The sequence below is a fragment of the Notamacropus eugenii genome, chromosome 5, assembly GCF_028372415.1.
Source record: "Notamacropus eugenii isolate mMacEug1 chromosome 5, mMacEug1.pri_v2, whole genome shotgun sequence".
NCBI classification, from domain to species: Eukaryota; Metazoa; Chordata; class Mammalia; order Diprotodontia; family Macropodidae; genus Notamacropus; species Notamacropus eugenii.
This window is the reverse complement of record NC_092876.1, coordinates 5,529,597-5,546,166: the sequence shown is the minus strand read 5'-3', so window position 1 is coordinate 5,546,166 and position 16,570 is coordinate 5,529,597. Positions and strand designations below refer to the sequence as shown.

The 16,570-nt window shown below is 38.8% G+C and overlaps 1 long non-coding RNA gene across 2 annotated transcripts in view; it reads left to right on the top strand.

Moving 5' to 3' along the window:
- Positions 1–439, top strand: part of LOC140508217 (uncharacterized) — a 40,279-nt gene extending 39,840 nt beyond the window's left edge. For both annotated transcript variants that reach the window (XR_011968342.1, XR_011968341.1), the window contains exon 4: positions 280–439. This is a non-coding gene — a long non-coding RNA (uncharacterized lncRNA). The remainder of the gene's footprint in view (positions 1–279) is intronic.
- The last annotated feature ends 16,131 nt before the right edge of the window (positions 440–16,570 follow it).

Here is a 16,570-nt window from a genome sequence, read left to right as displayed (position 1 = left end):
CTTCCCCTGCTCTGGGACTCAGACCCTCCGCCTTCTGAGTAGGATCTCCTGGTCTTCTTCCAGCTCTAGTCCCACATGCACCTTCTTCCAAACTAGGACACCCAGACCCTCCCTCCCTCCTGTCTCTCCCAACCATCCCCTCCCCCACCAGGCAGGTGTCCCTGTCCTCCCTGCTGTTGGACCCCACACTTGCCCAACCCAATTTAACCCTCTCCTTCAGTCTTGAATCATTTGCATTTGGAGGCCTTTCCCTCTATCTTGTTATTTCTTTTCCTAAAGGACATTCTCTCACTGAAAGGCAAAGGCAGCAGGGAGAGCTGAGGGCAGGAAGCATGACCCCCGAGTCTGAAGTAAGCAAATACAGGTGCCTCTTCAAATTGTCAGAGAGACATTTTAAAGCAGGAAAGAAAATCACCATTTAAACTTTATTCACAACTAATTAAAGCCATTTTATATTAAAAAAAAAACCTTAGTCCAATTCCAAGTTTATTGATTATAATGAAAACAACATTATTAATAATATTTGAACATAAAGCCTGTACACCCTCTGGAAAAACATGAAATCAATTTACAAAAAGTTCATTCATCTCATCTTATTCACTGGAGCTTCAGAGAGTTCAGTCCTTTGGTTGGCATTTTAGTCTTGTGCTTCATTACCTTTAGGATGAAAGGACAACGTAAACATCGATAACATTTAATATCATTTTTGGAGTTTTAGGAAGGGCTGAAGCTGAACTGATCAATCTGACTGCTGTGCTTTGCTCTAAAAATGCCTTTTCCTGTGTCAGCAATTTCAAATACCTGTTTATGACAGGACACCTGCAACCAGAATGGTGGTGATGGGGTTCAGAGTCTGAGAACTAACTTCCTTGAGCTCCCCTGGAATCTCTTCACTTAACCTGGCTTTTCATACTCAAATCTGTGAGCATTGTCTGTGATCTCTTGATTGCCCCACCTGCTTCCCACCCAAACCCTCCATTGTCTGATATCTCTGGATAGCCTCCAGCTGTTTCCAGCCTTTGACCCTCCTTCCATTCCCTCCTAGGACTTCTCCTCGAGACCCTTCCTAAACCCCTCCTCCCATCACCCTGAACTACCAGACCACCCCCCATCCCTCCTATAGTCTTTTCTGTATTTAAGTCCCATCTTGCCTCCATGAAGGTGCTCAGGTTCAATCCAGCTCAGACTCTGTCTAGCTGGGATTCTATCTGGCCCTCTTGTGAATACAAGCGTTACAAATGCTTAGTCTCCTTAAGAGGCAACCCAATTAGGCGAATCCTTAATAAACTTTGTTTTCTTTGGCTTTCAGAAGGCTTGAGTGGAATTCATTCGAGCACGACCCTGACCGTCGCTATTTTGGGGTCCCCCATCAACCCTCAACCTCTTCAGTGGTATTCTTTATTTTGTCTCACTGAGACATATGCTACTTTGTTAATTGTCTCGTCTCATTGTGTTCACAGCTTATTCAGCTAAGAAACTTCCTTTCTCATGGCATGGTTAAAGACATATAGAGACCATAAATCTCAGGGACACAGACATCCTGGGATTGTCCTAAAATCGATTTCAGCCTGGTCATCCTTGTGTCAGACAGTCAGAAGTTTTCTTCTGGCTCGATGGTGTTGACCTGAAAACTTACCAAGAAAAGGCAACATGGCTAAATGCATACATTTTATGATTTAATTAATTAATCAATTCCCTATTAAAGAAAACAGTAACATAATGCATTATGGAGCCAGAAATGTTCTGGCTACCCATTGCAGAAATCTTCTGGCTTATATACATTTTGCCGTGAGAAAGGAACTCTCCTAGTTGAACAAATCATAAATTTAGTAAGACAAGACAATTAACAAAGTAATGTTGGTCAGGCCTTGGGATTCCAGCTGGGTAAACATATGTCTAGATGATAAAGAAGGAAATCCCACCACTAGTAAGTGGCAGGCTTCCTGCCCTAAACAGATAACTGACATAGGAAAGGGTAAACAAAGTTCAATAGAAATTATGACCTAAGATGTCTGTGTTTTCTTTACCATTAACATGCCATAACATAGTATATGTCTGCAAATATTAAGATATGGAAAACGTCCCATTATTCAAGATAGCGTCTTAGGTTAAAGGTCACTTAAGGAATGTAGAGTCAGCCTTGGCTGGCTTTTGCTGACATAGGAAGAGGCACTCTCTGAGTTTGCTTCAGAGAGAACAAAGAGATTATTCCAAAATTTTATATTAAACATTATCATTGGTCACACATCTGCTAGCTTCATAAATACTATGAATTTAGCCTATTTGCCTCTTTTAACCAGTAAATATCATTCAGGAACTTGATGTTTATTTGACCTTATGTTCCTAGGCCCAATAGAAACATCTGGAAGACAATCTCATAAATCCAATTCTCATGAAAACAGTATAGTAATGTGTATATATCTATCTCTATCTATATCTATATAGATATAGATAGATAGATGCACATTTATGTATCTCATCAGATTATCAAGAAAAGAAGTGACATTGTTCAGACTTCATAGTACACATAATGACATATATTTCAAAAAAGTGCCAAGCCTACTCACTCATTTTCCCAGTTGCTTAGGCTGGGAAATTAAAAGAAATGTTCACTAACAATTCAGAATAGTAAAATCAAAACAATAAGGTCTTACATCACTTTGCAGCAACTCAGAGATATTTAAGTATTGCAACAATAAGACTTATTATTAAAAAAAAACAAACACCTTTCCAATTCACTTGCCCTTGTTTTGGAAATTTACTATGAAAGGAAGAGGAAAGGACATAGTGGAAACAATTTCAAGACTGTCCCTTCAAGGGCACAGACTGCTGTGAAGAGGGTAAAACTTCCTTAGCTCTGCTCAAATGGCAGGCAAATCTGAGTTAACTTTATGAAATAGCCAATCATGTAGAAAAATTCCACAGTTGTCAGGGGCCGATACCCTGAGACCTGCCTTTCCCTGATCCGTTTGCCTTCACCCCCCATGAGAAAACCATGCCCTCATGATCCTGTGACAAGATAAAGAAAGAATCACCCGAGGTTGTGCAAACACACCAATGCGGGAGATAGCAGAGCAGGAGACATTGTGCAAACACAGATGGCCAAAGTACGAAATGTTCTGGGGTAAACAGCCCACCGCAAACTTGTCTTGAGCTTCCTTGTTCTTCCATATATAAGCTTGCAGATCTACCAATAAAATCAGACCTTGCTTGCCACCCTTTTGGTCTCACTCCTCTTTTCACCCATCCCCTTCAGGTAGGCGTTCTCCTCGATCTCCCCACTCATACTGGCCCTGCAGGTCGGGGCACACAGTATTCACAGGGCATCCTTGGGAGACACAGGATTTAGGAGATGGGAAACATTTCTATTCACAAAGGAAATAGCACAATGGGGAAACTGAGTCAAAATCATCCCTCCATTATCTTTGTAAGTCTGTCTTCTCAACCTTCCCAGGTATAAGCAGCAGCCTGTAGCAATTCTCAGATCACACTCACTTTGAGCAGCTCATGGCATTTCCCTTCAATAGTAGTTCACTGGTGTAATGGTAATTCAGAGAATTACACCTGAAATCAGAACTCAGAACAATACCATGTTGTAGACACATGCACACACACACACACACACACACACACACACACACACATATGTGTACTCCTGAGAGATTTTTCCTCAACTAATCATCTTAGGGCAAGGCACAGTTATTTTTTTTTATTTTCCTGCAGTGGCACTTAATGACAAAAATATTACTCTTGAGTCCTTAGTGTTGACCTGAAAACTTGGTTAAAGAAAAAGCAACAGGCTAAATGCATACATTTTGTGATTTAATTAATCAATTAATCAATTCCCTATTAAAGACAATGTTAATATAATGCATTATGGAGCCAAAAATGTTCTGGCTACAATACAAAGAATTGGGCAGCCTTAAATCTGTTTTTAGGACAAAGAAGTGTTCTGTGTCCTTCAGATTTATGGTCTCCATGAGTGATTAACTAGACTATTAGAAAGGAATTTCATAACTGCGTAGGTTGTAAATACAATAAGATAACAGTTTCACAAAGTTTCACATAGAAATTACGACCCAAGATGTCTGTGTTTTCTTTACCATTAACATAGTATGCCATAACATAGTATATGTCTACAAATATTAAGATATGGAAAACGTCCCATTATTCAAGATAGTGTCTTAGGTTAAAGGTCTCTTAAGGAATGTTAAGTCAGCCCTGGCTGGCTTTTGTTGACATAGGAAGAGGCATTCTCTGAGTTTACTTCAGAGAGAACAAAGAGATTATTCCAAAATTTTATATTAAACATTATCATTCCCTCCTTTTGGTCAAAGGCAAGCTGAAGGCTTCTCCTGTAGACCAGCAAAGATATGAAAAAACCTCTAAATAACCAGTAGTGTGAGAGTTTACTCTTCATGCATGTCTGGTCCAGGCTCTTGGGAAAGCTGTCTATGTCTGATGGCATCTTCTTCAGGCCTCTTCAAAATTGGAGGGCATGGTTCACGCAGGGTCAGGAGCCATGGAGGTGACAGATGGATCCAAGAGTCTATACAGAAAACTTGACAGGGTCTCCCAGGAAACATGATTTGATAATGGAAATGAAACAATACAACATAGTTAACATGGCTAAAGGCACTTAGCAATAGTTCAGTTTCCCAGCCACGCAGGGCTGGGTTCAAACAACACAGTGAAGTTTTTTTACAGTTCACAAATTGTATTTTTACATTACGTCAGGTACAGATTAAAACTTAGATGGCTCACGATAGACTAGTTTTGAAAGGGAGATTTACATGTCACCAACATAAACAAGAAAATTAAACATGAGCCATACAAATCAATGCAATTATTATTTCAATGTTAATTAACATCAAGTTCCTTGTATCCCAGTAATCCATTCTTAAATTTCATTTAAACAAAACTTTGAATCCCAGATTTCTCATGTAGTTATCTGATACCTTTTCTTTGACAATAGGTTTTATTCTTGGGCTAGTTCAAAAAGAGAATTCTGCCTTTCTGGCTCAAATCTAGAAGTTCCCAGATACTTCTGACCATATAAATTAGTACAATTACTTAAAATTTGTTCTCCATTTTTTTTGAAATTTCAGAAAATTTTGGCTCACATTATTTGCTGTTTCTATCTTTACCTAAATCTTGCATCTGGAGTAAGAATCTTTTAAAATGTGAGGGTTCAACCATAAAATGAACTCATCTGCCTTTTAAATTATTGGACAGATATTTTAACAGAGAACAAATAATTTCACTTACTTTTACTACTATCCTGTAAAAATTTTATGCAAAAATCCAAATTTGAGATCTTATTCTCAAAATATTGACAAATTTTAGAAGTCAATGATATCCATTTGCATATAATTCTTAGAGGAATCAGGCTGATCCTGTTGTTTTTCCTCAAAATTTGTTACTCTATTTAATTAGACATTTATCACATTACATCTTTGTCTCATTACCTGATCTAATCATTTCCTCGATGTTATCTCTATATTATATCTATTTATTTGGTCAGGAATACAGGTTAAAGTTGTAAGCTATTCATTTCTGCACCCCATTATAATAACTCAGAGATGTTCCAATTTCCATTTATTATTTGATAGACTTAGTATTATACTTACAGAACTTCTTAATTACAAAGACTTGCTATAAAAGAGAAAGAGGGACAATGTTAACAGAAGGAAGGGATCTCCTTAGTTCTAGATGATTCCAGCAATAAGCCATTACCTGACATGTAATTGTGAGGTTACAAGGTGCTGAAAGCAGGGCTTAGAGGTAATCAGGTGGGAGATTTCCTTTCTCAGAAAGGAAATAGCACATTTGGGAAATAAAGTTAGGAAGATACTACCTAGACCGTGTCGAAGGTCGTCTTCAAAACCTTTCCAAGCCTCCACCCTTAGCCTGCAGCACATGTCAGTTGGCTTTATGATAACTTAGACAAGTATTCCTGTAATCAGAACTTCAAACAATAGTAAATTGCAGGCCCAGTCTTATATAGCAAATAAATATTGTCTGGTATCCCTCAGATAAAATACTTCCTCACTCTTTACATCATCTGAAATTGACACAAAAGCATCCAGAACAACTATCTAGGAGCAACAGTGGTTTCGAAAACCCATATTTATACTTAAAATTTATCTAACTTTCATAGTTTCAAGCAGAACTTAATTTGTCTTTCCAAATCTCTCAATCCTATTCTTCCACTTGCTTTTACATTTTAACCATAAGACAAGATAGCTCATAAGTTATTACTTTTTACTAGCATAACTGTACTGGAATCTCATTCCAGCTTAAACAAAACAAAGAGGTTAATGACTAAATTTATAGTTTGATGGAATTATGTCTTTGTTTCACAAATTGTTATTCTTCCCTAATTATACTCACTCTGGAAGAATGAGATACTTCAGGAATTAAATCTTTTACATAATAAATTCAAACACAAACTTTAACTCTGACTTAGGCCATAGAATGACTACATATTCAGATCAAAACAGCTTAATTTAACAGGATATTATTTTGAAGTTTTAGTAGGCCTTCTAAGAATCACACATGATTTTTCAAAACATTTCTTCTAAAAGTATTTCCCTTCTTTAAAAACAGTTTAAAATTTACTCTAATGTTCACTAAACTCTTATGAAGAAAATTAGTTGGAAACTTTTAAAATGCTTGATATCTCTTTTTTTTTCTCAAGCAAAAATAAACCTTTAAAACTGGAATTCATTAAAGCTGAGTTGTTACCAAAATGTTCTTGAGTAATATGAATTTCCAAAGTATTATAACAAACTGAATTCTTAATTATTGTAGTATTCTTAGATGTAAGAGACTGACTCACAGAAAAACACTTGCTTTTAAAATCCTTTTAAACAATGGGAACACCTTAAGATAAGCTTAAGTAGTTTACATAAACTTCTGCCCATGTTCTAATTTCAGATAAAAATAATATTAGATTTCCCAGTAAGATTACACAAAAGGCTCACATGTTTTGCTGGTCACTTGTTATTGACCACAGAAATTTGCTATAGAAGGAAAAGGCAGGGACATATGACAAACAAAATATGCCAGGATAAAACATCTTTTACTCTGTTTGAATTCAGATAGGAGTGAAATTCTCCAATCACGCAGTATCTGTTTCATAGCCAGACTCAGGAATAGTCAGGTGAGAAACATTGCTTTTTAAAGGAACACAATAGGGAAACTGAGCCAGGGGGATGTCATCCTAGATTGAGTCTAGAATTGTCCTCTCACTGTTTAGTCAGGTGAGAAATATTCCTTTGTGGCATGTGTCTCAGATACTGATTTAATGCAGACAACTGTACCCAGATTCAAACTCAAAACCAAAAATAGTTATGGTCCCAAATGCCTTTTCCCTTAAACAGCAAGTCTCACTAATCACAACTTAGAGTCAGATAACAGTTATTTCCACTCTCTTTGAATTACAATAAACAATAAAGATTTACCAGGACACACACACGTAAGGGATTCCATTTAACATCTTTCCTTCTCAGATTTAAAACTTTACTGATGTGAAAGCCAATTATTAAAAATTTTCTCTATCTATTACAACTATTACAACCACGCAAGTAATATTCATTGTTTAGAATTTGCATTAACCAACCAAATTCCTTTATTAAGACTGATGATCTTACCCACAGGAATGGGAGGACTGTTCTGAATGAACAGAAGGAATTTAAAGAAAGTTTTCATTCCATTCCCTCCTTTCCATACATTGGAATCATTTAACAATTTTAGGTTTCAGCATTAAAACGATAATCCCAAATAACAGTTAACAATCCTACAACTTCATAGAAGATAGTCAAATTGTTTAGCTTTAACTTTTTTTTTTTAACAGATAAAGGTGAAAATACCTGATTTTCTAAATGGCAATTACAAAACATTATAAGACAAAGTTAGCAGGACTGATAAAGTAACATAACTGGTGTTACACAATTTTCCCAACATCTTTTAGATTCAACAAAATTCAAATTAAAAATTGCTTCGTCTAACACCATTTCTAGATTACAGTGGTCACTCAATTTTCACAATTTAAGAGAAATTCAGAAATATAATCCTAGAAATACAGTTTTAACACAACAATAACTACAGATGGTATAATTTGCATTTCCAGAAATTATTGATCTTATTACTTTAGCAATTAAAACAACTTCAAAGGTAACAATTACATTAGAGAGATAATAATGTTGTGTGTAACATACCAGTCATTATGTTAAGCATTTTACAATCATTTTATCATTTTGATCCCATAACAACAAGCATAATTATTTTTACAAATCAGAAAATGGGTGAAACAGAGATAAAATACTTTTTCCAACTGAACAGAAAAGTGAAGCTTACCAAGAGCAGAGAAACTGATGTCCCAGTGGTGACTTTCACAGGCAGAGTGTAGAGAATGCTCGCTACAGGCCTGATTCTTCCATCTCCCCCAACCTCCCACTGCAGCAGAATTTACTGAGCCCAAGGCGGTATGCAGGTGCTGGGACAGGGTGGGCAGAATGTCTAGGACCTAGGTGGCATTTCCAAGCTGTACCTAGAAAGGTGGGCTACTCACAATCTTAGGAGTAATTTCAAATGATCAGTTCCCGAAATATTTCTGATTAATTTCACAACATGCAAATCTGCTAAAATGATTTTCCCTAAGATGATCTAACTTTCCATTGTAATTCCAGGTTGGCCAGACCAGAATGACAAGGAAAAGTCTCAAAGTTTTGTTTGTTTTTTCCCTAGCTGCAGACACTGAAGTCCAGCTGCTTGCATTTAAATCTTACAAGATAACACACTCATTCACAGCACACATGATACAGACAGGGACATAAACCAACAGACAAACTGACAACAGGACAAATACAAATGTAGTTCACAAAAAACAACCCAGAGAAGGCAATTAGAAGCTTGCTAGAAATCCCCATCATGAATTGGCTATTATCATTCTGAGGAAAGGGCGTTGCAAGAATCCAGGGTCTGATAATAAAGGGGAATCCTGTAGCCTTTGCTCAGAGCACCCCTGAGGTCTTTGGAGGGTTGGGGAGACTTGGTGCCCAAAGTTTCTGACTGTCTTAAAGAAACAGGCCCCATGGGAATAGGTTCAGGCCTCTAGTTCTTAGGTGGATTGTAACTGTCCTCTTCAGGACCACAGCCCTTATGGGAAAGCAGGGAGGGGGAATGGGGAGGAGGGAGGCAACAGAGGCTTGAACAGAGGCTGCCTTCCTCAGGTCTAAGGTAGGGAAAGGCAAGGGGGAAAGATTGCATCTAGGTGCCGTCAGTTTCCCCAGATCAGAGGCCTTCAAGGGGAGGGGGAGGAAGGAAAGGGATGAGGAATAGGATGGAGGCAGTGAAGGGAAGGACATGCTGGAGCCCTTGAAGAAGAAAGGATTTTTGCCAGGATACGGCTAGGTGCTGAAGCAGCTCCCAGCCCTAGAGGGAAAAGGCTACCTGTCTTTTGTTCTCATCCAGCTAAGTCAGCAAGCCCAAGATGAAACATTCTTGCTGCTGGCTAGTTGTTTTGTTGGCCTTTAAACTTAATTTGGTTGTAAGATAAAGTAACTTTGACCAGTCCAAAAGAGCCCTGTGGTGGCCAACATAATTTAGGGCTACCCTTAGTTTGATTGACACTAGTGCTAGCAATTCCTGTACTGTTTCCAGAGATCAATCGCCAGAGGAGACCTAAGTAATACAGAGTGATTTAACGTGACTTGGTCTCCAGTCCCCAGAGTTTCCTTTAAAGGGAATTTAAAGTGAGAGTTCTTTGGAAGCTGGGAAATAGAAGGACTTACCCCGACCCCATCAAGGCCCAAGACTCTAGGAAAAATAGTTCCTATTGGCACCAGTGTCCGGGCGTTGGTGAGATGAGGCAATGTCCATCCTGTTCCTCAGTTCCAATCCACGTTTGGGTGCCATAACTGTTTACCTGAAAACTTGGTTAAAGAAAAGGCAACAGGCTAAATGCATACATTTTATGATTTAATTAATTAATTGATCAATTCCCTATTAAAGAAAACGGTAACATAATGCATCATGGAGCCAGAAATGTTCTGGCTACCAATACAAAGAATTGGGCAGCCTTAAATATGTTTTAGGACAAAGAAGTGTTCTGTGTCCTTCAGATTTATGATCTCCATGAGTGATTCACTAGACCATTAGAAAGGAATTTCTTAATTGCATAGGTTGTAAATACAATAAGATAACAGAGTTTGACAAAGTTTCACATAGAAATTACGACCCAAGATGTCTGTGTTTTCTTTACCATTAACATGCCATAACATAGTATATGTCTACAAATATTAAGATAAGGAAAATGTCCCGTTATTCAAGATAGTGTCTTAGGTTAAAGGTCTCCTAAGGAATGTTAAGTCAGCCCTGGCAGGCTTTTGTTGACATAGAAAGAGGCATTCTCTGAGTTTGCTTCAGAGAGAACAAAGAGATTATTCCAAAATTTTATATTAAACATTATCACTTTAAAGGGAATTTTTGAGTCCTTTGGAAGCTGGGAATGGAAGGACTTACCCCAACCCCGTCAAGGCCCAGGACTCTAGGAAAAACGGTTCCTACTGGCGCCGGAGTCCTGGCGTTGGCGAGATGAGGAAATGTCCATTCGGTTCCTCAGTTCCAATCCACGTTTGGGCGCCATAACTGTTGACCTGAAAACTTGGTTAGAGAAAAGTCAACAGGCTAAATGCATACATTTTATGATTTAATTAATTAGTCAGTTCCCCATAAAGATAAGTTACATAGCACTATGGAGTCAGGATCAGAACTGGCTGACTTAGTACAGAAATTGACTGTCTTAAGTACATTTTGCCATGAGAAAGGAGTTCTCACACTGTAAACACATTGTAATTAGGTTTTGTGATCCCAGGCTATGGGCATCTTCTTTCCGTAGCATATCTCTGTGATTTAAGATAAGGAAAAAGTCCCATCACCCAGATGACAGATATCCTGTCCTAAACAGGCCTTTGAAGTTGTGGTATCTTGACAGAGTTGACAAAGCTGAAGTTACAACTCAAAGTATCTGTGTTTTTGCTTATCACTAAGATGCCAGAAGAAGGGTCCGGTAAGGAGGTCCCATTTGTTTGCCTGACATCAAAAGGTGTTCTCTAAGTTAAACAAAGGGGACTATTAGGTCCAGGCTCTTCTTAATTCAAACTTTGGCCCTTATTAAAGTCTGAAATTTATATTAAATATCATCAATAAATACCCTGACCCTCAGATCAATCAACTGAGTTGATGTATCTTCTCCCCTTCCCATGTCTTTCTTGTTCACCACATCACCGAGCCTGTGTGGGGACACAGGCAGTCCACTACAGGAAAGCTTTTCACTGGCCTGGCTGTTCCCCAGAATTGTTTCTGTTGGCCCTTTGGTCTGTGAGCATTCCTTTTTCCTTCTGCCTGAGTCCTCCAGTAACCTATTAGGTCACTATATTCTCTGTGAGCTCAGAGATATGATGTCCTGCTCCCTGGATGTATCTCTGGCCTTGCAACCACCTGAGGACCCACTCTCCCTGTTCCCTATGTTGGTTGAGAATGTCAAAGGGAGACTAATGGATAGTCCAGAAAAATCATCAGACATCCCAGATTCTCTGTGGGAATCTTGGTCCTTAGATGTGGGATTACTAAAATCTGCTATTCCCATTATCATTAAGGTTAAGAGAGGGCCTCTGCCATGTATGCCTCTGTATTCTTTGTCAGGGGAGGCCACTGAAGGTTTTACACATTACTGGCTCTTTGAAGGATCAACATGTCATTATTCCATGTAAATTCCCTTGTAACCCTTCTGTCCTCCCTATGAAGAGATCCAAATGGGACTCTGTTGGTAAGCCCATTTACTTTCTGTTTTGTACCTGCTATTAATATTTATGTAATTCCTAGACCCCAGTTGTCCCAAATTCTGTGACCATCATCTTCTCACTTCCTTGTGAGGCTACTTATGTTATTGCGATAGATCTTGCTTCACCTTCTTTGGTTTTTCCATTCACCCAGATACTAAATACTTCTTTGTGTTCCCCTGGGAGAATACACAGTGGAAATGACCCCATTGGCCTCAAGGGTACACAGGGTATCCTTCCCTGTTGTCTGCTTTTATAACAAGACTTAGCTTCTATCACTTTCAGGGGCTCAACTCCCGTGCAGGATCTCAATGATCTTCTGCTAGCTGTAGCCAGTCTTGAGACCTGCCAAGCTGACAGTCACCATGTTCTTCTTCAGCTTCATCTGAGAGGCTGTAAGCTTTCTAGATCAAAGAGCCAATGCTGCCTCCCCCAAGGTGAGTGCCTTGGTTTCTATTTTGTCTGCTGGCACTCATTGTTTCTCCTGAATTGCATACAGGCTCTTCAATACTTCTTGAAAATGGCATCCAACAATTTTGTGCTATGCTAGGAACAGCTTTATACTGCTTCCAGTGGATCCTATCTATTGGTGAGATCACTAAGCCATAGTTATTTTTTTTTAACCAGAGACACTGTCTGAACTATTAATCCTAGAACCTAAACACCATACTTTTAATTGTGACAAATAGAACTGAAGCAGAGTAATGAGGAGGGATAGGGTAAATAAGGGTGAGGATAGTAAGGAATCCTAGGAAGAAGGAAAATACACAAGTAATTGTAGCTTAGTATGAATTTACCCATAAAATGGAAATGGATAGAAGAAGTTTTAACTGAACAGTATGTGACTTCCAAGAAACATTACAAAAATGAAAGCTACACACTAAAAGAAAGGACAGGACTAGAATTTAGTATGTAAAAAAAGCAGGGATAATAACCATGATCTTAGACAAAGTTAAAGTTAAAATGGATTTAACTAAAAGTGAAAAATAGAGAAGCTATACTATGTGTCAACAGTGTTATTCAAATTGTCTCTCATTGCATCCTGGGCCATCTCCAGTCATCCTGATGAATATCTGGTCACTGGATCCAGATATCTCCGGAGGAGAACTGAGGTGGGTGACCTTGCACAGCCCTCCCTTACTCAAAAGAAAGTCAAGTGCAAGTCACATCATCATTTCTCTGATGGTATGGTCTTCTTCACCAACGAAGGATGACCACAACAGACCACTTACAGTACCTACACAATACAAAATACTTGAGCCTATACCTGCCAGAAGAGACACGTATGAACATAACATAAAAACACTTTTTATAAAAATAAATTCATAGCTAAATAACTGAAGTAAAATTTATTGTTCATGGGTAGGTAAAGCCAAGGTAATTTTTAAACGACAATTTTACCTAACTAATCTATTTATTCAATGTTATTCCAATTAAATTAGTAAAAAATTATTTTTACTAAATTAGAAGAAAAAACAACAAAGTTAATTTGGAAGAACAAAAAGTCAGGAACTTTAAAAAAATCATGGGGAAAAGATTTATAGGAAGTAGATTCCAAAGTTCTTCAGAGAGACATTGAAAGTGTCCTTGTATCACTTCTTCTGACTTTCATGTGAGTGCTAGCCTTGTGTAAATTCTCCTTAAAACAGTCTCTTGGCCAAACATGTATTTGGCATGTGAACAATATGACCAGACCATCACAGTTGCTCTTTCTTTGGGAGAGTTTGAATATTGGCAGTTCAGCTCAAGAAAGGACCTCAGTGTCCAATAGGTTATCCTGCCGGGTGACCTTCAGAAGATTCCTAAGACAATTCCAGTGGAAGCAGTTCAATTTTCTGCAATGTTCTGGTAAACTGTCCAGGTTTCACAGGCACTATTCACAGGCACAAAACAATGACATTAGCACAACGGCTTTTCAGAGCCTAAATGTGATAGGCAGTCTACTACTTCTTCTTTGAGAGCCTCCCAAACACTCAGCTAGCTCTGGCAACGTATGTGTCAGCCTCACCATCTACATGGATATCCCATAAAGTGTACTACCAAGGTAAGTGAATTTATCTACAGCATTCAGAATTTCTCCACTTACTCTAAATGACTTTTTCATATATGGATGGTGTGATGCTGGCTGGTAGAGCATCTGTGTTTTCTTGGGGTTGTCAAGTCAAAATTAGCCCAAGCACAGAGAATCAATCCATGCTCTGTTGTACCCCAGCCTCTGAAGCTACATCGAGTGAGCAATCATTTGTGAACAAAAAAACATGTACCAACTCTCCCTTCACTTTAATCTTGGCTTGTAGCCCTTTCAAGTTAAATAATTTACTGCCAGTATGGTAGCTGACCTCGATGCCATTTTTGTCCTCCTTGAAGGCATCTGACACCAAGACTGAAAACATCATGTCAAATGGGATGGGAGCAAGCACATAGTCCTGCTTCACTCCATTGGTGGCTGGAAAAGCATGAGAGTATCATCTATTATTCAGGCCCTATGCAAACATGCCATCATGAAATACTGATGTACTTCTCTGGGAAACCAAATGTCATCAGGATCTTCCATATGTTACTGACCATATCAAAGGCTTTGATCAGATGGACAAACATTGTGTATAGACCTCTATTCTGCTCCTGTCCTTTCTCCTGGAATTGTTGGGCAGTAAACACCATGTTGACCATTTCTCAGCCCTTTCTGAAGCCAAACCAGCTCTCAGGTAGATTACCTTCACCCAGGTGAAGGATCAGCCTATCTGGCAAGAACCTTGTCAGAAATGACTAAGAGAAAGACTTCCCTGTGATTGTCACAGGACAACATATTTCCTTTTCTTCTAGAGATGGACAGTGGAGGTATCCTTGAACTCCTGGGGGGTAACTTCCTCTTGCCATAAAACTCAGAAGATTTCAGTCAACATTTGTACAAACTATGGACCCCCTGCCTTGTAAATGTCTGCTGGACTAGAATCAGCACTGTGTGCTTTGCCACACAAGAGGAGCCTAATGGCATTCAAAGTTTCTCCTTCAGTTGGAAGTTGGGCAAGATAAGAATTGAATTCCACTTGAGGTATATGGTATTAGGGTTAGTTGATGATGGTCTGTTAAGAACACCATGGAAGCATTCAGCCTATCCCTCCAGGGTCATGTCCTTCATCACTAATCAATGTGGCTCCATCAGCAGTGAGTAGCTGAGATGCAAAAAAGGTTTTGGGTTCATAAGTAGCCTTCAGAGGATTGAAGAAGCATAGATAGATAGAACTGTGAATAGAACCTGCATAGAACCATATTTCAGCTGCCTTCTTACAGAACAAAGAATCCTACATCACTCTAAACTTCACTCTCATTTTACTTTTGAAGCTGTTAAATGTCTTCTTAGAGATGGAAAAAAATTTATTACTGCTAAACTCTGTAGTGTTCTCATTTCTCTTTTTAGCAGCTTCTGGATTTTCCCATTATTTTTGTCAAACTAATCTTGATATTTGCAAGTGTTCTGGTCCAGATGAGTAAATGCAGTACTGTACAACAAATCTCTGAAAGCTGCTCACTCCTTTCCTGCTGCATTGTTGCCAACCATGTGTTGGCTCAGCTTTCCCTCCAAGCAAACTCTTTGTGCAGCCTCAACTCTCAGCCTCTATACACCTGTTGCTTCATCACCTACCTGTTACCACAAGACTTCAAAGTGGGTAAGAATTGGGGAAATTGTATGAGTGATGTCTTTTGACTCATGCATAAATTGGATTTAATTGAGGGAGAGTTGTGCAAAGTCATCAGCCTCACTGTTTCAGAGTTATCAAACTGCAGTGGCAAAGCAAAAGTCGAGATGACTTGGTGACCATCATCTCCTCAGTGCCTTGTAAGGCTACCTGTGTTACTGTGACAGACCTTTGCTCCACCTTCTTTGTATTCCCCTGGAAGAATTCATTGTGTAAGTGGCCCCATTGGACTCAAGGGCACACAGAAAATCCTACCCTGTTCTCTGCTTTTGCAAGACTTACCTTTCATCACTATCAGGGGCTCTTTCTGGTGCAGTACACTAATGACCTCCTGCTAGCTGCCACCAGTCTTGGGATCTGTCACCATCTTCTTCTCCAGCTTCATCTGAGAGGCTGTAGCCTTTCTAGATCAAAGGGCCACTGGTGCCTTGGTTTCAACATTGTTTGCTGGCACTCATTGTTTCTCCTGAATTTTATACAGGTTCTTCAACACTTGTTGACACCAAAGACCAACAAGTGTGTGCTAAGCCAGGAGCTACTGAACCTCTGGTTCAGCCTATTTTTGGTGACATCACTAAGCCCCCATTTGCACTTTTTTTTAACAAGAGACTCTGTTTCAGAACCTTTAATCCTATAGCCTGAACACCATCATGTAATTCCAATAAGTGGTATTGGTAATCTTTGTTGTGTTGTTTTTAATATATTTTCCTGTTGCTACTTCCTCTCCAGTCAATGACTCTTAGTAGGATTTGAGAATGAAGGTAATCTCTCTGCTTTTTGGCAACTGTTTTTTACATATATAGCAGATTAGATTCTTTTTGCCTGGTTACCATATGCTTTTCCAATTGCTTTATGCCTGAGGACTATTATTAAACCTATTGTATAAATCTAGCTTTTCTTGTTGTTTAGTTTTACTTTTATTACCTGTTGGGTTCTTCCCCTCCACTCATTCTTTCCTAGAAAACAAGAAAAGGTTGAATGCTGTTACTAAATTTCACAATGGGGGCAGCTAGGTGATGCAGTGCA